Source organism: Mastomys coucha, unplaced genomic scaffold (genome assembly GCF_008632895.1).
Source record: "Mastomys coucha isolate ucsf_1 unplaced genomic scaffold, UCSF_Mcou_1 pScaffold1, whole genome shotgun sequence".
Taxonomy (NCBI): Eukaryota; Metazoa; Chordata; class Mammalia; order Rodentia; family Muridae; genus Mastomys; species Mastomys coucha.
Genome location: NW_022196891.1, coordinates 13,918,153 through 13,946,012, shown reverse-complemented (window position 1 = coordinate 13,946,012; position 27,860 = coordinate 13,918,153). Strand labels below are relative to the sequence as shown.

Here is a 27,860-nt window from a genome sequence, read left to right as displayed (position 1 = left end):
CAATAGGCCTTGCTGCTTTGGAGGTCTCTGGGAGCAAAGAGACACCGTGGCTTATGAATATCAATTAAATGAGCCATCAAGATGTTTCTGACTTAAAGGTGCCTTAATGCGGTGCTTTCCTCAGTTTGCTGGAATTCCCCGAGGCACTTGTGGAAAATTAAAATCCCTGGAGCCCTTCTTCGAGGGGAGAGATCTGGGAGTCTGCACTTTTAGACAAGTGCCCCATGGAACTCTCTGCAGCAGCAAGGACAAGACAGAAGTTGTCCTACGAGACAGTTGAGATTCCTTCGAGTCAGAGAATTTCTTTTTCTTTACAGGGAAAACTCAGGTCCAGGAAGCCCCAGGTTCTCAGACTCCCCAGCTGAGTGATTTCTTCAGCTCTAGAGATGCTGATGTCTTGATGAGGACGATACTAGGACCCATACAATCATCACAAAGTGACATACATCCTTCCCTGTTCTCAGTGAGAGGTCTTTTGACTGGCAAAGCAAAACTGTAGTTAAGACGCGCTCCTTAATAGGAAAACTAGACGTAACAGCAATCAGACAGTGAAACTGGACAAGACAGTGAGAATCCTGTAGCTTGTCACCATGGCTGACAATGCAATGGAGAAAACCAGTAACTAAGCACAAAAATAGCCTGGAGCTCCCAGGGAGAGCTACTTATCTGAGACAATGCATGATGGGTACCCCTCCACTGATGGTATGAGGACAGATCCAGGTCACTGGGAGACCTGAAACAGCCGTCAGAGGAATGTGAGTCCCAGAGGAGAGTCACTGGAGCACACCAGAGTCCAGAGGCCTCATTCTAACTCAGCCTCCATCTGCTCCGTGTCTCAGCACTGGGACTTACTCCTTTCCCTTTGGCAAATGGCATTGGCATAATCCACCACCAGCTTATCCATCCATGTCAGTGGCTCGGGGACCAGCACAGAGCCCTTGAAGAGGCCCAGGTGGCCCTCATGCAGAGGCAGCATAAACATGACATTTCCCTTTTTCTCCGAGAGAGACTTTGGAAAGGTTAGAAGGCTTTTGAGCATGATGGGGGCTGTCGGCTGTGTTAACCAGCAGGAGAAGAACATACCTACTCTTCACCTTCCTCATGCAGCTCTTTTCCTTATAATATTCCTTCAAGGAGTTATAGCCATGGACCTTTCTCATCACATTGTTATCAATCTGCATTGGGAATGTTGCTGTGTGGAGTCAGCTCAAGTCTGTGTCCTTCAGGATTTTGTTTGTTTTTTTGTTTGTTTGTTTCTTTCTTCTCTCTCTCCTCTCTCTCTGTCTCTCTCTCTCTCTCCCTGCCTCCCTCCCTCCCTCCCTCCCTCCCTCCCTCTCTCCCTCCCTTCCTTCCTTTTCTTTAAAGATTTATTTATTTATTATATGTAAGTACACCGTGGCTGTTTTCGGACGCACCAGAAGAGGGCATCAGATCTCACTTCAGATGGTTGTGAGCCACCATGTGGTTGCTGGGATTTGAACTCAGGACCTCTGGAAGAGCAGTCAGTGTTCTTACCCGCTGAGCCATCTCTCCAGCCCCAGGATTTAGTTTCTTGACATGGACTCCAAAGAGAGCTTGTCTGTGAGACAGAATGATCTTCATGTTGCAGATCATGAGGAAGTTGTAGAACCTACTTCACTGGTCCCACTGCATGAAGGTCTCCTGGGCCCTCAGTGCATTGTATCCCTGGCACCCACTGACATAGAACAGGACCTTTTCTTGGGTTGCCTTTGTCTCACCCAAGTATTTGCACACAATGTTACAACCCAGGTTGAAGGCCGTGAGGACCAGCTGGGTCTTGGGATATTTCTTTTTGATGTAGTTCACCATGGCTCCAAAATCCCATGTGCAGCCCTAAGTGAATATGTGTTGAGAGGCCACCTCCATATTCGGGAGGTCTCCCAGGTGGTTTAGCACTGCATATTGGTAGCCATTTTTCTGGGCATACTCCAGGAAGGTTGGATGTACTGCTTCTCCTTGTGACTGGCAATTCCAGGACAGATGACCATGGTGATGTCATCTCCAATACAATATTCAGCCAGGGGCTCAAAGAACTCAAATGTAGTAGTGGAACCATTTGACATGGTGATGAACTTGAAGTGTCCATAAGAGTATGGTGACCTTACCCTCTCCGTCATCCCTTTCAAGGCTGTCTGGATATGTCCTCCCCCACCACCCCCAATCAGTGGTGGAATTTATTGTTTGGTCAGAAGATGACAGGATTTGAGGAGGAAACATGAGAGCTCAGAGTCCTGGAAATAGAGGTTAGGAGGGGCAGTAGGGCTCTTCAGGTTCAAACACCATATGATGATGGAGAGAAAAGCAGCTATCGCAGCCAGTTTCAACATGTCAAACACAGTGGGGAGCTCAGGAAGCTTGGGGGTCTCCAGCATGGCATTCATCTTGATCTATGGAGCTATTCTTCTAATGGAGAATGTGGGCTTTTCTTGAAGAGGTGTACAGGTGGACCAATCAGACCTGATCTTGTATGCAAATTTACCTAAAAGCTTTGCACCTTGACTCTAGTGGTCCAGTCTGCCCTGAGTCTAGTTCCCTCAGCTCCGTAGCTGCCATCTACACTCACAGAAATGCAGCCTTAACTTATCTTTAGAGTCCTTCCACCAAGCTAGAGGTCCAGAGCCTGCTAAGAAACCAAATCTTCCTCATATTACGGATTTATTGCCTTGCTATTCAAACATTCAGCAGTATTTCTACAATTCAATTGCACTATTCATATTAACTTTCTTTTTGTTCTTCAGCCTATACTTTCTGAGTGCTTCCTCTTCCAACCCTTCCACTTTCTGTCATGTTTCTGTTCAGTGAATCGTCATCTGCAAAATCTCTTGGGAAATACTTTCTTTCACTATGCTGTAATTATTTTTATGCTTTGTGAATGCCCCCATGCTTTCTAAGGGATTATTTCCCCAAATGCTCATTCCCATGATTATTCTTTGCATGATTTATTGGCAGAGTTGCAAATGTATCCTTCTGAAAATATTTTACATAATAAAACTGCTCCTTTGATTTCTGATCTCCATCTTGGTTGATGCCACAGGTGATATTGTAGTAAGTTTATGTAAAAGTTACATACATGCCCACATATATATAAAATGATTATTTTTTTTAAAAAATCTGCATTTCTGATTAATGTCATTGCTAGGCTATTATTAAAATGTTTTAAATATTCTTTTGTGTATGGCTACATATCAGAGCATCATTGATTAAAACTGGCCTTAACAACAACAGAAGTACAAGAAAGTATACACCCTCATGAAAATTAAACAACTCTCCTCTCAATGATCTCTGGGTCAGGGAAGAAATAAAGAAAGAAATTAAAGACTTTTTAGAATTCAGTGAAAGGCACAACATACCCAAATTTATGGTAAACAATGAAAGCAGTGCTAAGAAGAAATTTCATAGGACTAAGTGTCTCCATAAAGAAATTAGAAAGTTCTCATATCAGCAATTTAAAAGTACACCTGAAATCTGTAGAAAATAGAAGTAACCACACTAAAGAGGAATAGAAGGCAGGAAATCATCAAAATCAGGGCTGAAACAAATCAGTTAGAAACAAAAAAAATCAATGAAACAAAGAGCTGGTACATTTAGAAAATCAACAAGATAGGCAAAACTTTAGTAAAACTACCCAAAAGACAGTATTCAAATAAAGAAAATCAGAAAAGGGAGACATAACAACAGACACTGAGGAAATTCAAAGAATCATTAGGTCTTACTTCAAAAGCCTGTACTCCACAAAATTGTAAAATCTTAATGAAATGGATGATTTTCTATATAGAAACAACTTACCAAAGCTAAATCAAGATTGGATAAACTATTTAAACATCCCTATAATCCTTAAAGAAATAGAAACACTCATTAAATATCTTGCAACCAGGCTGGCGAGATGGCTCAGTGGGTAAGAGCACTGACTGCTCTTCCAAAGGTCCTGAGTTTGGATCCCAGCAACCACACATGGTGGCTCACAAACACCGGAGTGAGCTGGGCCGGCAGACGTCCTGAAATCAACAGCAACCACACACATGATAGCTCGTGGCCATCTGTACAGCTACAGTGTACTCATACACATAAAAAAAAATGAAAGTCTTGCAACCAAAAAACAATAAAACAAAACAAAACAAAACAGAACAAACAAACCCAGAGTCAGATGTAGAATTCTACCAGAGTTTTGAAGAAGGGTTAACACCAATACTCCTCAAACTATTCCACAAAATAGAAACAGAAGGAACACTGTCAAACTTTCTATGAAGCCACAATCACCCTCATACTCAAACCACTCATAGACTAAACAAAGAAAGAGGATATCAGACCAATTCCTCTTATAAACATTGATGAAAAATATCCAATAAAATACTCACAAACCTAATCCAGGAACATATCAAAGCACATAATCCAACAAGATCAAATAGATTTCATCCCAAGGATTCAGAGATGGTAAATATACGATAATCACCACATAAAGAAATTGAAAGGGAAAAACCCACAAAATCATCTCATTAGATGCTGAAAAATCCTTTTGACAAAATCTAACATCCCTTCATGATAAATGTATTAAAGACATAAGGGATACAAGGAACATAGCTGAACAAAACCAAAGGAATACCCAGTAAGTTAACAGCGAACATCAGTTTAAATGGAGTGAAACTGAAAGCAAGTCCACTAAAAACAGGAACAATATACAAGGCTACCCACTCTCTGCCTCTCAATTGAGAAGCAACCCCAAAAATTCTACTAGAGAACTCTTACAGGTGACAAACACCTTAAGCATTGTAGCTGGATACAAAATTAACTAAAATAAATTCAGTAGCCCTCCTTTATAAAACCAATAAACTGGTCAAGAATGATACTAGGGAAATGATAATCCTTTACAATAATCACAAATAATATAAAATATCTTGATGCAACTCTAACAAAGCAAGTGAAAGTTCTGTATGATAAGAACTTCAATTTACTGAAGAAAGAAATCAAAGAAGATATCAGAAGGTAAAAAGATCTTCCATGTTCAAGGATTGGTAGGATTAACACAGTGAAAATAGCCTTCTCACCAAAAACAATCTACAGATTCAATGAAATATCCAGCAAAATTCCAACACAATTCTTCACAGACATAGAAACAGCAACTCTCGACTTCAAAAGCTGGGAAAAACATGTGGTAACAATTATTCAAACATAGAAACCATAAATTTAGAGATCAGGAAGTGGTATGGCAGAGAACTTGTTTGGAGAAAGAAAAGGCAAAAGAGAAATGTTCCCATTATATTCTCAAAATAAGAACTCAATAGGACTTAACAAAATTAATACTTTTTTGATGTTTTCTTTTTGAGACAGTCTTTCTGTGTTCTATAGGCTGATCTTCAATTTTAATCTTCTGCTTTTTTATTGTGTAGTTTTGTCTACACTGGTTTAGGCTCCCAGGTAATTGCACACGTGCACCTGCCCTGGAGCTATCTCGTTACACACACCCACCCACCCACCCACCATTTATTCTTAAACTCCCTTTGCTCTGTCAATGGCTGGCCATTCCTAAATCTTCCCCTGCTGCCCCAGGCCCAGTCCTCTGGCCACTTCCCTGAAAACATACATGGCTGGTTGGCTCCTCTACTACTGCATCTCCTCTTCCTCTTGTCTCCTGATTCTCTTGAGTCCTGCCCACAGAACTCTCAGTGTCCTGCCTCATGCTCAGTCATTGGCTATTGGCACTTTTATTGATAGATCAAAATCCAATTGGGGTCAAGAAGCTTCAGCGTCAGTAAACAGATTCCTGATGGAAACATCAGAACCACTCTGCATGCTCTAACGCACAGATGTTACAGGGATTAGTTTCATAAATGCACCATGCCTCTCTCTTTTTTCTTTGCTTCCACTTTCTGTGTCTTTCACCCTCCAGATGTTACTCCCTTCCTTCTCCCCTGCATTGTTTCATTTCCCCTCCCTCTCTCCCTCCCTCCTCCTCTCCCTCTCTCCCTCCCCCTCCCTCCCCCTCCCTCCATCTCTCCCTCCCTTTGTTTTTATATTAGCCCAGATCTGTGTACATAATAGGCAGACACTTTAACCACTAAGCTATAACTGGTGTTCTGTCAGGCGTGCCGGTGGTGGGGAAATAAAGGGGTGGGAGGGAGACCCACATCCCCACCAGAGCTCGGGGACACTGGCTGGGCAGACATGGTAGATTGCTGGCGCTTTCCATGCCGCTTTGGTGGGCGTCTGGCTATGGGAAGCCACAGGATCCCAGTCTGTGGGGTTGGGAGGGAGCAGTCCGGGGTCCCTGGACCTCATAGAGGCCAAGGATGACAGGTCCTAGCTCTTGGGCATCACAGGATGTTACTGCTCACCACTTAGCAGAGCTAAGAATGAAGAGGGGTCCCCGGGAGCAGCTCAGTCAGCCCCTGGGCAGAAGGGAGTAAAGGGTGGGAGAAAAGGGGGGCGCCTGGTGGTTCCCGCCCCTAAGCCATTGTTCCAGCATGGCAAGTCTAGATGAAAGGAGGCAGTCCATAGTCTTTAGGCCTTATTGTAGAAAGTATCTCTCTCTCTCTCTCTCTCTCTCTCTTTATCTATCTCTATCTCTCTATCTCTATCTCTCTATCTCTATCTCTCTATGTCTCTCTCTCTCTATCTCTCTATCTATCTCTCTATCTATCTCTCTATCTATCTCTCTATCTATCTATCTATCTATCTATCTATCTATCTATCTATCTATCTATTTATCTATCTATCTATCTATCTATCGAGAGAGTAGAAAAGTAGAGACCAGCCATGGCCACATGGTGAGAAGGGAGAAAGGGAATGGGGAGAGAAGGGGGAACAAAGGGGCAAGAGACAAGGGAGAGAAGCAGGAGTAAGAATAAGAGAGAGAGAGGAGGGGGCAAACAGCCCCTTTTATAGTGGGCTGGGCTACCTTGCTCTTCCCAGGGGTGGGGCATACCTTGCTGTAGTCAGATGACTGTGGGGGTGGAGCACAGCCAGACTATCAGGAGCTTGAGGCATTGTCTATGTCATAGATAGCCACAGGATAATGGAGTGACGACTCATGGTGTCAGCAGCCTAACGTCTGGGGGCGTAGCTTAATGTTCCATCCCTTATAGAATTTTCTACTGTGTCACAGGAGTAAGCCTCGCTCAGCCAGAACACAGACTGCCTTTCACGATCCAACAGTGTTCCTATTTTAAATGAACCCAGGGTTCATTTAATACCTTGGCTGGAAGCATGAACCTGAGGTAAAGAACATTTGCTGTTCTCTCAAAGGAACAGGCTTCTTGTGGGCCAGTGGATCACGCCACCAGACAAAAGAACTGGTAAGGTTGAAGCATGATCATAACCCTGGTGAATCTCATAATCGAGAACTGCAGGAGTTAGAACTAGCCCCTGACCAGGTTCCTGCCCTGGAGCATGTGATCTTGACACCCCACTAAGAGGACCGTGACAACTGGTCATGTAGCACAAAAACCTAGAGTTCTCTATGATAATGAGGTATCTAAATAGGCCCCGAGTGTTTAGCCAGTGAGCTTCCTTCCCTGGGGATCATCTCGTCCTGCAGGAGGTATTTAATTTTGGTTCACCCTAAGTAAGACCTATGTATCCACATCCTTCTTCATCAAGGATCGCTGTGGAGGAAGAGGCTTTTGTTTGCAACGCTGTGTCCAGATCTCCAGTAGGTCGTCTTTCCCTTCCATACTTCTGGCACTCTCTCGGAGCCAAGCTGGATTCTGCCCTATCCTGGGCTCAGCACAGGCCAGTGGACCCATGTTCCCAACTCCTTGCAGTCCCCGGCAGCATCTGGGTACACCAGAGTTTGAGAACCACAGCTCCTATGCTAGATCTCGCTGTTTCTCGCCTGGAAGAACGTGGACCGAGAACCCTATCCTCGATGGTGTTCTACCTTTCCTAAGCAACATTCGGTCAGGGCTGCAGACGTGCAGCCTTGAGTTTACGTCCTGAGAGGCTTATCAGCGATGGGATTCTGACACCCAAGGGGCTAGACAGAAATGCAGACTGACTGCTCCTGTTCCCAGGACCTACATCAACTGTTTCTCACTTACCTGTAACTCAAGTTACAGGCAATCCTACATCTCTTCTTGCCTCTGTTGGCACCCGCATGAATGTGATAGAGAACCATGTATTCAGGCATACAAATAGACACATAAAAACAAATAGGTCAATCCAATTTCTAAAAATGATACTACTGAATGCCGTGAACTAGGAAGATACCTAACATAGTCCCTACTTTTTCATGTTCTCTGTTACAAAAGCCATTCTATCAGTAAGAGGGAGTCAGTTTTCACTTAGACATGGCTTCTTTGCATGTAAAACCTACATGGTCCTGGTACTAGTCTTTTAACATTCATTTGAAATAGTATTATGTAATATTTAGGGAAATATTTTTATGGCCAGGTTTTATGGAACAAATTCAAAATAAATATAATTCATTTTAACCAAAAGTTTAAAAGTTTAATATTTATGCATAAAATATTCAGGAGAACATAGTTTACAGCATGTCAATTATGATAATATGTCCCCAGAAAATGGCTATAACAAGTTAAGGCTTCCTTTCTTCCTCTACAGAACAATAATTGGTTAGTAAGGTAAACTAGGAACATAGTAACACCTCTACAATTTTCCCTCCTTTCCGCTGCTTTAAGATTCCTAACCTGACAGGATGTACATTCTTTCTTTAATGGCATGTGGGGTTCCTCATGCTGTTGTTGTTTTATTGTAGCTGTTGTAATTGTTTTTGTGTGTCTCCTTTAAAGATTTGTTTTTTTAAATTTTTATCTCTAACTATGGTTCAATTAATTTCTTGCAATTACAATGGGCTTTGAACATTCAGTGATTAAAATAAAAAAGGTTAATGTCGCCTGTCAGGGAGCTGGCCCAGCATTAACATTGCTTGCTGCTCTCTGAGAAGACTGGGTGCGATCCGTGCACCGTGTATCAGATAGGTGACATGTGCCTGTCACTTCAGCTGTGTGAGATACGGTAGTATCTTCAAGCCTCTCTAGGTATACTCACATATGTACGTATAATTGCAATTAGATAAATACTTTAAAAATAAGATTCGGAGTTGAAAGAAAAGAAGAAGGCAGGGTATTTCTGCCGGTATGCTTTCTGTACATGTTTAGGAAGGCTGTATCAATATCATTTGTTTCTACTGGCATCTGATTTCTGCTCTAAAGTAAAAAGGGGAGTGCAGTTCCTGAGGCCCCACCCATCCCTGAGGCTCTGTAGGCAGTTGCTGGAAGAGGAAAAAACATTTCTTCTGTGGTGTTGCTACTGATAACTTGTTCGTGGTCAGGTAAACATCAAGTTCGCAAGACTCAGTACACAACCTTAGGGAAACTCACGGAGTTTCATAAGCAAAACAAATCAGACAGAAAAGGGAATGAGAATCAGTAGGAAGGGAGGAATATAGAAGGTAATAGAGGGGTGAATAGGATAAAAATGCATTATATAGTTATATGAACATGCCACAATTAAACCAATAGTAATACATAATTAATATATGTTAATAAGACCCAAATACATAGGGGGAATTAAACCAAATAAAACCAAAACAATCCCCAGGGGACAATGAGCATGAGAGAGACTCTCTGCTGTTCCTCATTCACAAGATCTCTTATCAGCCAGTGTGACCTTCTAATCTTTGTGCCACTGATTTAACAAGAGGATTTAATTAAATTCCAACCATGTGTAAAATAAATTAATAAGTTCTTAACTATGATCACATAGTAATTCAAAGCAAAATTTTACTTAATTATTTATGCCTCTTGTCCCTAACCCTTGCCCAGGAATGCAGTCATATTCCTTGCACCTCATGAGTTCTGGGCTTCATATTCTTTGCTTTTACAAGAAAGAGAAGCACAGTTTTCTTTAATAGTGAACAGAAAAATTGATAAGCAAATGCATGAATGAGGACTTATTCTTTTCAACCTTTGCTCACATTTCCTTCCTCCAAGGTTTGTTCCAGTTGTGTGAACTAAAACTTACTGGCTCTTTTTCTCACTCTTACTTTGCATTCATTAGCCTAACAAGAGTGTAGAAAGCTTCAGATGTAAGGACAATTGTGCATGTGCATGTGTGTGTTGATGTGTGTGTGTGTGTGTGTGTGTGTTGATGTGTGTGTGTGTCTGTTTGTGTGTGTGTGTGTGTGTGTGTGTGTGTGTGGCATATGCATGCCAATGCCACAGCATGACAATTTGCAATTCAGAAGGCGACTTCTGTTGTTGCACTTTTCTAAAGACTTTCGTTTGATACTTAGTTGGACAGCACATCTGCAGCATAGAATGTCTGAAGGACAGGAATTCTTGTTATCTGTGTCAAAGCACTATTGAAGATAAAGATGCATTTTCTGCTAAAGCAACTAACAGGTCAGTCAATGTTGGAAAGAGAGATAAAATGATAAAGAAGAAGAAAAGTTGGGGTGAACAAAAGGAAAGTATGTAGAGAAACAAACAAACAAACAAACACAAGGACAGAAATAGATATTGACTATTAAACAATGAAATGAGAGTCTTCAGTGGGCTCAAAGAAACACAAGTCATTGCATTTTATTTTCCAACTTTTAAAATATGCTTTCATAGAGTTAATAGGCATTTCATTGTAGCTTTTCAGTTTTCTCAATGAATAAACTCAAAATGCAAAGATTTCTGAAAATGTTTGAAAAATACCATATTAATTAATTTCATGGTTCTGTGTACAATGTATATTTGTTTGTGTACCTGTTCACATTGTGTGAGTGTGGCTGTGTGAATTCCATGATGTAAGAGTGGAATCAGAGGACGAGCTCTGGCGTTGGCTCTCATCATCTAGCTTGTCTGAGATAGAATCACTGTTTGCTGCCTGTACGCACCACACCATTTGGCTCCAGATTTCGGAGAAGTGTCTGCTCTCTGTCTCCCATCTTGCTGTAGGAACCATGGGAATACAAATATGCAGTGTGCTGCCTAGCCATATTTTGATTCTGGAGATATGAATCAAATCCTTAGAGATATGTGCCAAGTGAATTCCCCACAGAGCCATTTCTGTCTTTTATTTATTAATTTTAATAACTGTATTAGTGGTCAACACTTCTGACATACAATACTTGGGAGTTTTCCTCACACAGTTCAGTATTCATTTTTCTAATAACTTACTGGGAATCCCAAAACTTAGTTTACTCCTAACTAACTTCCCAGGGTTGCCTCAGACATTACAGGGTTAAATTTTACAAGCCCAACTCCACACCAGGAGAGCTATGGGTATGCTATTAAGTGAATAATGATAAAGTGAGAAGTTTGTCTTAATTTTTTCCTCTTGTTTCAAAACAATTTCTAGTATAATTTATGTGGGCATAAAACTAAGGAGCAGTTTAGCTCCCTGTGGTTGAGAAAACAACCCAGAGCAATGACACACAAGGCAATAACACACACACAAGGCAATGGCACACAAGGCAATGACACACAAGGCAATGACACATAAGGCAATGGAAAACAACCCAGAGCAATGACACACAAGGCAATGACAGACAAGGCAATGACACACAAGGCAATGACACACAAGGCAATGACACACAAGGCAATGACACACAAGGCAATGACACACACACAAGGCAATGACACACAAGGCAATGACACACAAGGCAATGACACACAAGGCAATGACACACAAGGCAATGCACACACACAAGACAATGACACACAAGGCAATGACACACAAGGTAATGACACACAAGGCAATGACACACAAGGCAATGACACACAAGGCATGATAGGACAGAGTAGGATGGCATGTAAAGTTTTTGAATTTTCTTAACTGTATTTTATTTATTTCTTTTCTTTTTTATTAAATGTTTTCTTTCTTTCTTTCTTTTTTTTAATATTTATTTATTATTATATGTAAGTACACTATAGCTGTTCTCAGACACACCAGGAGAGGGCATCAGATCTCATTAAGGATGGTTGTGAGCCACCATGTGGTTGCTGGGAATTGAACTCAGGACCTCTGGAAGGGTAGTCAGTACTCTTAACTGCTGAGCCATCTCACCAGCCCCCAAAGATTTATTTATTTATTATATATAAGTACACTGTAGCTGTCTTCAGATACACCAGAAGAGGGCGTCAGAGCTCATTTCGGATGGGTGTGAGCCACCATGTGGTTGCTGGGATTTGAACTCAGGACCTTTGGAAGAGCAGTCAGAACTCTTAACCGCTGAGCCATCTCTCCAGCCCATGTTTTCTTTCTTTACATGTCATACAATATCTCCTTTCCCAGGTTTCCCTCCAAAAATAAAATAAAATAAAATAACAAAACCAAAAACAAACCCCTGTTCCCTCCCCCTCCCCCTTCTAACCACCCCACTCCCTCCTCCTTCCTGGCCCTGGCATTCCCCTACACTGGGGCATAGAACCTTCACAGGGCCAAGGGCCTTTTCTCCCATTGATGACTTGGCCATCCTCTACTATACATATGCTGCTGGAGCCATGAGTCCCACCATCTGTACTCTTTGATTGGTGGTTTAGTCCCTGGGAGCTCTGAGGGTACTAGTTAGTTAATATTGTTTGTCCTAAGGGGCTGCAAACCCTTCAGCTTCCTTTGGTCCTTTCTCTAGCTCTTTCATTGGGAAGTCTGTACTCAGTTCAATGGATGGCTGTGAGACTCTACTTCTGTATTAGTTAGGTACTGCCAGAGCCTGTCAGGAGAAGGCTGTATCAGGCTGGATTGTCCTTCCTTCAGTCTCTGTTCTATAGTTAGTCTCTGCAACTCCTTCCATGGGTATTCGGTTCCCCCTTTTAAGAAGGAATGAAGTGTTCACATTTTGGTCTTCCTTCTTTTTGAGTTTCTTGTGGTTTGTGGATTGTACTTTGTGTATTCCAATCTTCTGGGCTAGTATTCACTTATCAGAGAGTACATACCATGTGTGTTCTTTTGTGATTGGGTTACCTCACTCAGGATGATATTCTCCAGATCCATCTATTTCCCTGAGAATTTCATAAATTCATTGTTTTTAATAGTTGAGTAGTACTTCATTGTGTAGATATACCACAATTTCTGTATGCACTGCTCTGTTGAGGGACATCTGGGTTGTTTCCAGTTCCTGGCTATTATAAATAAGGCTGCAATGAACATGATGGAGCATGTGTCCTTATTACATGCTGGAGCATCTTCTGGGTATATGCCCAGGAGTGGTATAGCTGAGTGCTCCTGTAGTACTATGTCCAATTTTGTGAGGAACTGACAGACTGATTTCCAGAGTGGTTGTACCAGCTTGTAATTCCACCAGCAATGAAGGAGTGTTCCTCTTTCTCCACAACCTCTCCAGCATCTGCTTCTTTTTTGGGGCATTCAGAGCTATGAGTTTTCCTCTTAGGGCTGCTTTTATTGTGTCCCATAAGTTTGGGTATGTTGTATCTTCACTTTAATTAAACTCAAAAGTCTTTCATTTCTTTCTTTCTTTCTTTCTTTCTTTCTTTCTTTCTTTCTTTCTTTCTTCTTTCTTTCTTTCTCTTTCTTTCTTTCTTTTTCTTTCTTTCTTTCTTTCTTTCTTTCTTTCTTTCTTTCTTTCTTTCTTTCTTTCTTTCTTTCTTTCTTTCTTTCTTTCTTCCTAACCAAGTTATCACTGAATAGAGTGTTGTTCAGCTTTCACATGTATGTTGTGTTGTTTATGTTGTTATTGAAGATCAGCCTTATTCCATGGTGATCTGTTAGCATGCATGGGATATTTTTAAATATCTTCTTGTATCTATTGAGACCTGTTTTGTGACTGATTATCTGGTCAATTTTGGAGAAAGTACTAAGAGGTGCTGAAAAGAAGGTATATCCTTTTGTTTTAGGATAAAATGTTTTATAGATATCTGTTAAATCCATTTGTTTCATAACTTCTGTTAGTCTTACTGTGTCTTTGTTTAGTTTATGTTTCCATGACTTGTACATTGGATAGAATGGGGTGTTGAAGTCTCTCACTATTATTGTGTGCGGTGCAATGTGTGCTATGAGCTTTATGAATGTAGATGTCCTTGCATTTGGAGCATAGAGGTTCAGAATTGTGAGTTCATCTTGGTAGGTCTTACGTTTGATGAGTATAAAGTGTCCTTCATTTTTTTTTTTCACTTTAGGTTGAAAGTCGATTTTATTCGATATCAGAATGGCTACTCTAGCTTGTTTCTTGGGACCATTTGCTTGGAAAATTGTTTTCCAGTCTTTTATTCTGAGGTAGTGTCTGTCGTTGTCACTGAGGTGGGTTTTCTGTATGCAACAAAATGTTGGGTCCTGTTTATGTACCCAGTCTGATAGTCTATGTCTTTTTATGTTTTTGGTTGTGAGCCTAGCCTTTAACGGCTGAGCCATCTCTCCAGCCCAGTCTATGTCTTTTTATGGGGGAATTGAGTCCACTGATATTAATAGATATTAAAGAAAAGTAATTGTTGCTTCCTGTAGTTTTTGTTGTTAGAGTTGGAATTCTATTCATGTGGCTATCTTCTTTTAGTTTTGTTGGAAGATTACTTTCTTGCTTTTTCTAGGATGTAGTTCCCTCCTTGGTTTACGAACTCTTGATTTAACTTTGATGTGTAGATTTCCCAGTTTTGTTGAGTATAGGTCTTTGTAGTAAGATCTGATGAATTTTTAAAACTTCCCTCAGGTTTTTCTTTGTTTTTGTCTTTGTTTTTTTTTTTTTTTTTTTTTCTTTTCATTTTGGATTTTATTAATTTGGATACTGTTTCTGTGACCTTTAGTTAGTATGCCAAAGGTTTATTACCTCCTTGATTTTCCTAAAATTCTTCGTTTTGGTGATTCTTTATATTGTTCTCTTTGTTTCTTACAGGTTGCTTTCAGCCCTCGGTTTTACAATTTCCTGGTGTCTACTCCTCTTGGCTGTGTTTGCTTCTTTTTATTCTAGAGCTTTCAGGTGTGTTGTTAAATTGCTAGTATAGGATCTTTCCAATTTCTTTATGAAGCCACTTAGTGTTATGAATTTTCTCCTTAATACTGCTTTTGTTGTATCCAGTTAAGTTTGGGTTAACTTAATTGTTGCCTTCACTTTCCTTTAATTGTAGGTAACCTGCTTATTTCTTCCCTAACCAAGACATCATTAAATAGATAGTTGCTCAATTTCCTGGAGTATGTGGGCTTTCTGTTGTTTTTGTTATTATTGAAATCCAGCCTTAGTTCATGGTGATCTGATTCAATGGAAGAGGTGATTTCAACCTTCCTGTGTCTGTAGAGGCTTGTTTTATGTCTAATTATATGGTTAATTTTGGAGACTGTACCATGAGGTGCTGAGAAGAAGGTATATTCTCTTCTTTGGGGTAAAACGTTTCTGTACACATCTGTTAAATCCATTTGGTTCATATTTCCTGTTAGTTTCACGGTCCCTCTGTTTACTTTGTGTTTCAGTGACCTGTGCATTGATCAGAGTGGTGTGATGAAGACTCACACTATTATTGTGTGAGGTTTAATGTGTGTTTTGAGCTTTAGTAAGATTGGTTTCATGAATGTGGGGACCATTGCATTTGGGGCATAGATGTTCTCAAATAAGCCTTCATCTTCACGGATTTATTTATTTATTTATTTATTTATTTATTTATTTATTCATGATGAGTATGAAGTAACCATCTCCATTACTTTTGATTACTTTTGGATGAAAGTCTGCTTTTTTTTTTTTTTTTTTTTTTTTTTTTTTTTGGTTTTTCGAGACAGGGTTTCTCTGTATAGCTCTGGCTGTCCTGAACTCACTCTGTAGACCAGGCTGGCCTCGAACTCAGAAATCCGCCTGCCTCTGCCTCCCAAGTGCTGAAAGTCTGTTTTTATAGGATATTAGAATGGATACTTCAGCTCTATTTTGGAAGTGTTTTCTTGGAAAAACATTTCCAGTCCTTTCCTCTGAGGGAGTGTCTATCTTTGTTGCTGTCATGTTTTTGTATGCAGCAGACTGATGGACACTGTTTACATATCCAGTGTGCTAGCTCATGCCTTTTATTGGGAATTGAGTCCATTGATCTTAAGAGATATTAATGGCCAATTATTGTTAGTTCCTGTTCCAGTTATTTTATTGTTAGCAGTGGTATTTTGTGTGTGTGTGTGTGTGTGTGTGTGTGTGTATGTATGATTCTCTTCTTTTGGGTTTGTCATGAGATGATTAATTTCTTGTGTTTTCCTGGGTGTACTTAATCCTGGGTGTGTTGTAATTTTTCTTCTACTATCCTCTGTAGGGCTGGGTTAGTAAAAAGATGTTGTTTAAATTTGTTTTTTTTTTTTTGTTTTCTTTTTCATGGAATATCTTGTTTCATGGAATGATTGTTTTATCCATCTATGTGGTTGAGAGTTTGCTGGATATAGTACTCTCAGATCGTATCTGTGGTCTCTTACAGTCTGGAAGACATCTTTCCAGGATATATTGGTTTCAAAGTCTCTGTTCAGAAGCCAGGTGTAATTCTGATAAGTCAGTTCTTATATGTTACTTGGCTTTTCCCCCTTGTGGCTTTCAATATCCATTCTCTGTTTTGTACATGTAGTGTTTTGATTATTACGAGACAGGTTGATTTTCTTTTCTGGTCCAATTTATTTGGTATTTTGTTGGATTCTTATATGTTTATGGCCATCTCTTTCTGTAGGTTAGGGAAGTTTTCTTCTATGATTTTTGTTGAAGATGTTTTCTGACCCTTCGAATTGGGAAACTTCACCCTCTTTTATTCCTACTATTCTTAGGTTTTGCCTTTTTATTGAATCTCAACATTCCTAGGTTAGGAACTTTTTACCCTTTGTATTTTCTTTGACTGATGTATTGATATCTTCTTTGGTATCTTTTATGCCCGAGATTCTCTCTTCCATCACTCATATTTTTTTTGGTAATCCTTGCATCTGTAGTTCCTGTTCTGTTTCCTGGGTTTTCCATACCCAAGATTGCCTCTATTTATGATTTCTTTGTCCTTTTATTTGGCCATGGACTTATTTGCTCAATTCTTTCACCTGTTTGATTGTATTTTCTGCTATTTCATTAAGGTATTTGTTTGTTTCTTCTTTAAGGGCTCCTTCCTGTTTGCCTGTGTTTTCCTGTATTTCTTTAAGGGAATTATTTTCATCCTCCCTAAAGGTCTCTCTCACTTTCATGATATGGGATTTTAGGTCAGAATCTTGCTCTTAGTGTGTGTTAGGGTATCCAGGGTTTGCTGTGGTAGGAGATCTGTGTTCTTATGTTGCCAAATTACATTGGCTTCTGTTGTTTATGTTCTTGAATTTGCGTTTCACCATTTGGATATCTCTGATATTAACTGGCCTGGGTGTCTCTTATTAGAGCAAAGGCAGGTGAAGCTGTGTGACTTGTGTTAGATCAGGTCTTTTGGGACATAGGCTGTGTTGTTTCTCATTACAGCAGGCCTCCTGTATCTTTGGTTAAAACATTTCTCCTTGATGAAAGGTAGAGCTGTGGGATGGGGGAACAGTCAGTTTGATCTGCCATTGGTGCAGGTGGAATTACAGACCAGAAAAGCTATGAGGTTCTGTCAGGGTGGGACAGGTCCCATGTCTACTGAGCTCTGTGGTCTTCACAGCTGTCATTGATATTGGGGCCAGGGTCTCACCTGTGTTCCCAGTTAGAGAAGACCTTCTGGGAGACAGGCAGGGCTTTGGGGTCACTGAGCAGGCATGCCAGTATTCCACAGGTGCAGGTGCAGGTGCAGGTGGAGGTGAAGACCAGGAGGGTGATAAAGTTCTGGCAGGGTGGGATAGCTCTAGAAAGCCTTAAATGTCTTTATTTCTCCCCTGATTCAGAGATTACTGAGGAGAGAGTTGTTACATTCCACGAGTGTGTAGGCTTTCTGGTGTTTTTCTATGGTGCAAGTCCAGCTTTTATCCATGGTGGCCTGATAAGATACAAAGCATTATTTTAAGTTTCTTGTATTTGTTGAGATTGACTTTGTGACCAGCTATATATGGTCAATTTTGAAGAGGGATCCATGAGTTACTGAGTAGGTACAGTCTTTTGTCTTTGGATGAAATATTCTATAGATATCTGTTAGGTCCATTTGGTTCATAATGCCTGGTAGTGTTATTATTTCTTTGTTTATTTTTTGCCTGGATGACCTGTGGGGTGGTGAGTTTGGGGTGTTGACATGTATCACTATTAATGTTTGAGGTTCGATGTGCAATTTAAGCTTTGACAATGTTTCTTTTAAAAATGTCTATCCTTATTACATCAATTCTTTTAGCCTGAGTTTATTGAAGTAGAGAGATATTAATGACCAATGATTGTTATTTCCTGTTATTTTGATGGTGGTAGTGGTGGTGATGGTAGTGTGTGTGTGTGTGTTTCCTCTATTTACGCTGGTATAGAGGTACATATTCCCCGTGTTTTCTTGAATGTAATTATCCTCCTTTGGTATGAGTATTCCTTCTAGTATTTTCTGTAGAGCTGGATTTGTGAATAGGCATTTTTTTTTTTATTTTTAATTTGGAGTTTTCCATGGTCAGGAACCAAATCCTGACACTATTACTGATGCTATGTTTTGTTTGTAGATAAGAGCCAGCCATGGGTTTGAGAGGCTTTATCATTAGCTTACTGAAATAGATGCAGATACTCACAGACAAGCATTGGACTGAGTCTGAGGACCCCTATGGAAGAGTTAGGGGAAGGACTGAAAGAACTGAAGCGAGTGGCAATCCCATAGGAAAACCAACCATATCAATTAACCCGGATCTTTGGGAGCTCTTAGAATGTGAGCAACCGACCAAAGAGCATACATGGCCAGTCTGACCATGCCTTTTTCTGGCCTCAGTGGGAAAGGATGCACCTAATCCTATAGAGACTTGATGTCCCAGGAGTGGGGGATGTCTGAGAGGAAAGGGGCAGGGGTGATGGGGGAAAGAACTCTGTGAGGAGAGATTGGGAGGGGGGAACATTTGGAATGTAAATAAATGAAAAATTAATTTAAAATAATAAAAATGACTTTATTATTAGTTATAAGGACATTAAACACCATTTGCTGCACAACACAGCACATTAGTGACTAATATTCAGCAACGTCTTTCCCCATGTCATATTTAAAGCAGAACTGACTTAAGGGAAGATTAAAATTACGAAGTACGTACAGTAATTACTAAACTTATTAGAAAAATAATTCAGCAGTCAGAGAATTATTTAGAACATTATTTCAAAATTTTCAATCTCTTACATTCAAGGAGTAGAAGTGTGAAATTATTAATATGTTCTCCATAAAACTGATTAATTTTCTTCGGCAAGACTAATTTTATGGTTACCAATTTTGTGCTGTCTCAAATAGTGTTTCAGTAAGAAATCTTGCCTACATTGAATTTTCCTTCCTCTAACAGTAAAGCTTTAAATTCCTTAGCTTCATTATCATTCATCACTAAAACACTTCCCTTCACTTTCTGTCCTTCTCACTGATTCTTATTTCCAATTCACACCCACCCAATCTTAATAATTTCTTCTGTCCAAGTTGTCATCTGTCCACAATCATCACAATTCCTGAGTGCATGAAAAGATTTAATGTTATAATACTTTGTACAATTCTACATAAATAACCACAGTTCACACATTTCCATTCACCAGTGAAGGTCAAGAAGAAGAAATAGGTTGGAGAGTTAAGAGCAATACAATGGGTCCTTGCAACAGCAGGCTTTGGAAAGGACTAAGTATGTTACTGCATTTTTTTTTTCAGACATAAACACATGTCTTTGATTGGGCACTAATGACAGAAATGATTTTATCAAGTCTGTCTTATAGAAACAATGAGTTTATTGACATTACTTACGACAGTGGTTCTCAACTTTCCTAATGCTGTAACCCTTTAATACAGTTCCTCATGTTCTGATAACCCCCTTGACTATAAAATTATTTTTGTTCCTACTTCATAATTGTAATTTTGCTATAATATGAATTTTGATGTAAGTATCTGATATGCAGGGTATCTGATATGCCACCCCCAAAGGGATTATGACTCACAGATTGAGAACTACTCACTTACAGAAATACGGGTCAAGCATGGATCAATTAAAGACATAAAAGAAACGCAATTCTGTAAAAATGACTTTTTTTGCTCTTATATGGAAAATAAAGAGTTGCTATTGGAGAAAATGTATGTTTAAATTTGGAAATAGTTCTAAGAAAGAATTTCCTGAAATGCCTTCTCCACCAGCAAAGGCGAAAAACCCATGAAACTTGAATCATTGGAGTTCCCTGCACAACTTTCAAGCAACTTACATGAGGCAGGTCCTCCCCCTTGTTATCCCTACTGTGTATATAAGTTTGGGGAAGCAACCTATGAATCTATCAGTTTTCAGGAGCTTTCTCTGACTGTGGATTGCTTCTCAAACCTTGTAAATTTTATTTATACCTTGAGTCTTAATGTGTATTCCCCAAAGAAGTGTGTGGTTTGATTCAGACAAAAAAAAAAATCCATAAGCAAGGAGCTCACTAACTCTCCTAGACTTTCAAGGAGGACTTTGGAAAAAAAACCCCACAGAACATAAAGCTATCCAGCCATTAGAACTGAGCAATTGTATGAAGACAGAAGTTCTTCAGTATCCAGACATTTCATCCTAAGATGATTTAGAACTGGTAACTTTCCAATGTCACCAGTTTTGAATGAGTTATGTCACTTGTATGTGTGTGTGAAATTCTTCATTATTTAAGAAGACAAGAAAGAAGGTATTCTGAAGAGGAATTATTTTCATTTTTCCTAGGTACTAGATAATGAAGACATGGTTTAATCCAGTCCACATATAAAAATGTATAATGCAAAAATGTCTGGTATGGGTAGCTGAGATCCCAGGAAAACATATGGCAATAATTCCAAAATAATTGAGGAGTACAATATTTGGTCAACCTTTCCTCACAGTCCTGCTATGGTATAGAAAGTCCTAGAAACCATACCAGGTTGTTAATCTTCCAAGTATGCCTGAAACATATTAGAGACTTCTTTTACATGGTAAATCCAAAACTAAAATTTCTACAGAAACACTGGTAAGCCATGGACCATGAATTCTCACGAAAAGAACTCCAGTAACAAGGTATTCTTATAAAATAGCACATACAGTACATTCCTTGAAGCAATCTCTCATAGACATCAAGGTCCTTAAATATGTCCATGTCTTAGTCTTAGTTAGGATTTCCATTGTTGTGATAAAATGTTATAACCAAAGCCAACACTTGGAGGAAAGGCGTTGTACCTTGCTACTTAAGGTTGCAGTCTACCATGTCCAGATAGCTCCTTTGCACTCGGTGCAAAAATGGAGGACTACCCTTTCTTACCATGGCTTCCTCTTCTCTGCCTGATCTGGGGAGCCTGATCACCAGTCTTTTACCTGAGGAATGTCATTTATTTAGTCCTTGGTAAACTTACAAGTTCTACTTTTTCTTTCCCAATAAGAACCAGCAAGTACCTGGGATTTCTGGATTGCCTCTCCACACAAATTAGGCATTCACAATAGTTTAAACTTCAGCCAATGAAGTCCGGAATACAGGAAGAACAACCCACATTACACAAGGAACTCAAGAAGAAAGAAGACCAAAATGTGGACATTTAATTCCTTCTTAAAAGGGGGAACAAAATACCCACGGAAGAAGTTGCAGAGATTAACTATGGAGCAGAGACTGAAGGAAGGACAAGCCAGCCTAATATAGCTATCTCCTGAGAGGCTTTGACAGTACCTGACTAATACAGATATAGAGGCTCATGGCCATCCATTGAACTGAGTACAGGGTCCCCAATGAAGGAGCTAGAGAAAGGACCTATGGAGCTGAGGGGTTTGCAGCCCCTTAGGACAAACAACAATATGAACTAACTAGTACCCTCAGAGCTCCCAGGGACTCAACCACTAACCAAGGACTGCACATGTTGGATCTGATTGTTCTGGCAGCATGTGTATAGTAGCGGATTGCAAAGTCGATCATCAATGGGAGGAGAGGCCCTTGGCCTCATGAAGATTCTGTGCTCCAGTGTAGGGGAATGCCAGGGCCAATAAGTGGGAGAGGGTGGGGTAGAAAGCATGGGGAGGGGGAGGCAAGAGGGGTTTGTCCTTGTTTTTGTTTGTTTATTTGTTTGTTTGTTTGTTTTTTGGAGGGGAAACTGGGAAAGGGGAAATCATATGACATGTAAATAAAGAAAATATCTAATTAAAAAAAGGATAAAAAAAAGATAAAGATAATCAGATGAAAAAAAAAATACCTCAGTCAATGATTTTATTCATTGTGAAAACTCCTTCCCACTCTCCAAAGCTCCACCCCAAGCCTGAGTAAATGTATATGCATAAGCTAAGGTTGCTTAACAGAGCTATTTCTTGAAAACTTTTGAAGAACTCCTTCCCATACCCATCTCCACACCCAGCACTCACTCCCATCTCCACACCCAGCACTCACTCCCATCTCCACACCCAGCACTCACTCCCATTTCCACACCCAGCACTCACTCCCATCTGGACAGGTATCCTGCAGACCCCATCCATTATGCACCCCAATTTAACTTTTTCCAGCCCTGCGTGTAGCTGCATATTTACACACTAAGGATGAGGAAACAGAGGACACAGAGCCACAGCTTAACCCTACAGGCATACCACAGAAAAGGGTTTATTTCACCTTAAAACTCTCACTTCACGTTCCATCCCAGAGTGAACTCAGGACAGGAATTCAAACAAGGAGGGAACTGGGCAGCAGAAGCTGAACCAGAAGTTATGGAAGAATATTGCTTAGTAGCTTGCTTCTCTTTCTATAAGAAAGCACCCATGTCAACCTTCTGATGAGCGGTACCACCAATAGTGAGCCTTGTTTACCAATATCAATAATCAATCCAGAAAATTCCTGACAGCCTTGCCCACAGGCATCTCTGGTAGGCACAGTTTCTCAGTTGAATTTCCTTCTTCCCAAGTAAATCTAACTTGTGCCAGTTGACATAAAACTATCCAGCACATGTGATAGGTCATTCCAAAATCCAAATATTTTCATTTTAGAATCCTTAACCATGAGATAATGCTGGGTGGAAATAATGGACCTTGAACTGGGTGAGCATCCGACCAGCTAAAGCATAATACCAAAGGCGGCATGTGCAGGAATTGAGTAAGTGAGTCTTCCTTGGAATGGTCCACTAGGAGAGAGTCACCAGACAGAGAATGACACAGAACATAACACAAATTCATATATTTTTTGTTGTGAGCCTAGACTTTAATGGCTGAGCCATCTCTCCAGCCCATAACACAGATTCTTTAGGATAGGAGAAACAAAGAAAATGTCTTACTTCCTTAGATTTTTTTTGAGGGGGGGACAGTGCAAAATTTTTCATACTATCTTTGACCTAGTACACCTAAGTGCTAGCAGGTATGGAACCATACTGGAGAGGATTATAAATTTACCTTGGAGTTGCAAAGAGAGTGGTATCCCTCTGTCCTCTCATGCCTGAGATCCCACAACAGAGGCTGCCAGTTCCTTCTTAGGACAGACAGATGGCAAGGCTTAGAGTGCACTTCCTGTGGAAGAAAGAGAAAGGAAGCTAGAGAGTTTAACAGAAAACCACGTTGTAAGGTACAATAAAAATTATTAAAAATAAAGTATTAGGAAGACCCAAAATTTGGAAAAGTAACACTGGTATCTAATTTAAACATAAAATGAAAATAATTGCAGAAGTAAACTCAAAACCACACTGTATATTGCACATCACACAAAGTTGACTACTGAGCAAAAAAACCAACCAAATTATTCATCAAAATACTGGAAAAGCAGTCTCTATGCCATGTACTGAAATCCTCCACTCAAACACAATCGATCAGGCCATGTTCCTACTAGGAGAGTCTATTAAGCCCCAGTTAAAGCACTCCACTGGTATACAAATCTAAAGTCCCCAAATCTACATTCTTCCAAACAAAAACATGGCCTCACCTATTATAGTACCCCAGTCCTTGGTACCAACTTCTGTCTTAGGGTTTACTGCTGTGAACAGACACCATGACCAAGGAAACTCTTACAAGGACAGCAATTAATTGAGTCTGGCTTATTGGTTCAGAGGTTCAGTCCATTATCATCAAGGTGGGAGTATGGCAATGTTCAGGTAGGCACTATGTAGGAAGAGCTGAGATTTCTACATCTTCACCTGAAGGACACTAGGAGAAGACTGGCTTCCAGGGAGCTAGGATGAAGGTCTTAAAGCCCATGCCCACAATGACACACTTCCTCCACCAAGTTCACACCCACTCCAAAAGTCCACACCTCCTAATAGTGCCACTCCTGAGCAAAGCAGACTGAAACCATCACAATGAACATTTTCATCTAGTTATTTCCTGTCATCCCCTACATATCCCACCCCTTCCCTATTCTACCTTGTATCCTCTATCTTTCAGGTCTGTTCATTGTTGTTGTTTTGCTTATTTGTTTTTGTGTATTTTTTTTTTTTATTGAGTTTCATTAGTGTGTTCATAGCCAAGTTTAGGAGTATTTACTAGAACTTTCCCACTTTAACAGTGACTACAACTGAAGAAAGTGTTCATCTTCCTGATCAACTGTTATCTGTGTATAATTCCTTAGGAAGGGGTGGATTTTGTGTCTGAGTCAGGTTTTATAAGTAGTACTTTTTTTTTTTAAAGTGAGTAAGTAAAAAATTTTAATTTAATTTAAAAAGTCACATTCTCCCTTCCCCCACTCCCTTCTTTTCTCTCTTTCCCAGAAGCCACCTCTGTGCCCCCTCCCCTTAAGTAAAAATCCTCCCTCATGAGACCTCTCCCATGGTTTGATTTTGTCTGACCCAATACCTAGTCCTGTCACAGAGGTCAACTGATTACTGGTTGCCCGGCCCCAAAGCATGTATCTTCAACACAACTCTTAGACTTAAGGCTCAGGGAACATCCTGGAAAGATGGGGCAGAAAGATTGTGAGACTGTCTCCTAGAAATCACAGGACAGCTATACCCATGATACATCAACAATATGGCTGCCTCAACAAGACCCAAACAATCACACTAGTGGATATGCTGGCAAGCAAATGGTAATTTCAAGGAGACCCATCCCTAGACAAAGAACTACGGAAAACCAGCAATATAAGCAGTACTTTAGAAGGAGTTTGTCCATTTCTTCTAAATTATTAACATTCTAAACTATTAAGAGACATATATTCTAAGATCTACTTAATATATTTTCTTATGTCTTAGATATATGCATTTTACAGAATGTCTTTTATATATATTTACCGTCACCTGACTGTATCCCCCCAAATTTATATTTCAGTAAGATAGGGTTAAGATAAAAATTTTATGCTGCAAGGAATGTGCATATCCTATTTTCCAAAAGTAAAAAGTAAATTTTTATTATTTGAAATTGTCCTGCAGTTTCACGAACTTTTGGGTTCTCAGTCAAAAGAAGAAAGGACCTGAAACACAGAGTTCAAGAACAAAAGGATGTGAAGTCAAGTTGAACCCCAATCAAGACTTTGTACTTTACTTTTGAGGTTCAGCATTTATATGTACACGAAAATAGAAATCGGATTTCTAGGTTACAATGATATTTGCATAACATAAACATTGTGGGAGGAGTCAGGAAAGAGTCAGGGGAGAGTCAGGGGTGAAGGTCACCAGTGGCTTGGATGTCTGCGGATGTCCTCAGCAGTGTTGTTGTATCTCAGCATGAACTTCCTGGGCAGCTTCTTTTAGAGATAAGCTGATAGTCTGCAGAAAGTCTTTTGTCTTAATTCCCCAGGTGACTGCCTCGGGTGGAAACCGCCAAAGTCCAGAGGCTGAACTGGGTGGGGGAGGCAACAATTATTTATAAATTATCTACTATCATATATGTTGTTATAGTAATATAAGTGGATAAAAATGTGTTTATTTTTATTTACTTGTGTCTTTGAAGTCAAAATCTTTTCCTGGGAGTTGAAGATTTATCTCAATGATTGACCTTTTGCCTAATAAGTCACAAGGCTCTACTGATATGAGCATGACTCAAAAAGAGAAGCTATAAATAAATACATGTGCAAAATATAATTACTTCCTAGTAAAAACTTGAATAAGTACATTAGTGGATAAGCTTTTTGTAGTAGATAGAAGCTCATCAGGCATTACAATGAATTGCATTCTCTGATAAAATAAGAATCACACTAGCTTTGCAAGTTACTTAGGTAGAAATTGTTTTAGTTTTCTTTGGCCATGATAAAATACTGTGTTCAAGAGCAAGATGAGGGAGGAAGTGTTTAATTTGACTTTTGCTTTTAGATCACAGTCCATCACTGAGGGGAGTCAGGATAGGGACACAGGCAGAAACTTGGAGGAACACTGCCTGCTGGCTTACTCTCAGATCCAGGCTTAGTACATTTGTTCCACAACCAGGACTACTTGGTCAGAGATAGTGCTGCCCACAGTGAACTGAAAACTCCTCCAACTGTTAACAGCCAAGACAATCTCCCACCGACATAATTCCAGGAGGTCAATCTGATCTTTATATATAATGGTAAACCCCTAATGGGATCTCCATTTTTATGTGATACTGGACCACATAAAATTGGAAGTAAAAGCTAATTATGACATATGTGATCAGGGGGTCTTCAGTAATTAAACATCAGCCAGTCAAACCCATTTGAATCTTGAATTGCTAAGGATAAACATTCATCTAATCATGTGAGGTATGAATGGGCTCAGCCATATTTTACTTGTTTGCCAGTATTCTAAGTTCTCCCACGTTCTGAGCTTGGTTGTTTCAGCCTATTGGTGGTGTTATCAAGGCTCCAGTGTCTCATAGAAAATCATAATTCAGCGTGACTGCTGAGATCAAAGATGTCCTCACAAGAATGAAGACGTTCTAAGAACAAATTTCTTTCCTTCCCTTTGACCTTTGGATTTTGGAAATCATCAAACTCCAGATATTGGAATTGCCCTTGGAGTCTCATGCTGGAGAAAGAAAGGGATGAAGCTTGGTGTCTGGTGTTAGCCAAGGGGGAATTTGTATCTCATAAATGGATTTTACCCAATTCTGACAACTTTTCAGATGCCCTAACAGGAGGGACTGGACCCCAGGCAACAATGATAAACATTGCCACTCCCTTGACCAGAACAGTTAGCTATTCCAATTCTATAGCCTTAATTTAAACCCAAAATCTCTGCCATTACCCTAACGTTTGTACTTGCAGAATTCACTTGTCCTCTTTGTTTTATGTGATGTGGTCAAATTGAATATTCTATTTTTCACTGCTAGTTGTTTGTTTAATTGGCTTATTGAAATAAGTGTCTGAACCTGGCTTGATGGGGAGTTACTGGGGTTCAGCATCAGATCCTAATAATTCCAATAAATGTGGGGGTGGAACACAGGCTTAGTTCTATGCAGACAGGAGTCAATTTTGGAAGAGAGAAAGAAAATAATGATTAGTTGGAAGCAGCAAGAAATGAAGTTCTGAAATGGAGTGGTTGACGAGGAAATAGGGATCCTGGCGTTGCTGTCATAGACCTGAGTAAAGACAAGTTGCAGACTAAACTCTCTTCTCATTTCTAGTTTCTCTTACCATTCTATGGGCTGGATTCACAAAATAAATAAAAAGAAGGTGGCAAACTGAGCAGCAGGATTCATCTCTCTCTGTTTCATGACTATGGATTCAATGTGACCAGCTGCCTAGTGTTCCTGATGCCATAATTCTTCTGCCATGATGGACTACACACTCAAACTGTGAGCCAAAGGAAACCATTTCTTCCTGAAATCCCTTCTGTCATACCTGGCATCATCAGAAAGTGTAAGTAGCACATGTTCATCAGTTTCTTGCCAGGATATATTAGCAGAGATACATATCCTTTGCTTCAAACTTCCCTTGGAGCAGTTCTTACTCTTGTACATTTTACTGAGTGGAGGCATAACGTTGTCTATCGGTCTGAATGTAATGATGAATCCCTGGAGTTAGCCAT

General features: G+C 40.0%; 1 long non-coding RNA gene and 1 pseudogene across 1 annotated transcript; one reads left to right on the top strand and one right to left on the bottom strand.

Moving 5' to 3' along the window:
- Positions 1-802: 802 nt before the first annotated feature.
- Positions 803-2,402, bottom strand: LOC116069925 (annotated as a pseudogene).
- Positions 2,403-7,105: 4,703 nt separating this feature from the next.
- On the top strand, positions 7,106-27,517 carry LOC116069922. The gene is made up of 2 exons (XR_004110218.1): positions 7,106-7,310; positions 27,457-27,517. It is a non-coding gene; the product is annotated as an uncharacterized LOC116069922 (long non-coding RNA).
- Positions 27,518-27,860: the final 343 nt, after the last annotated feature.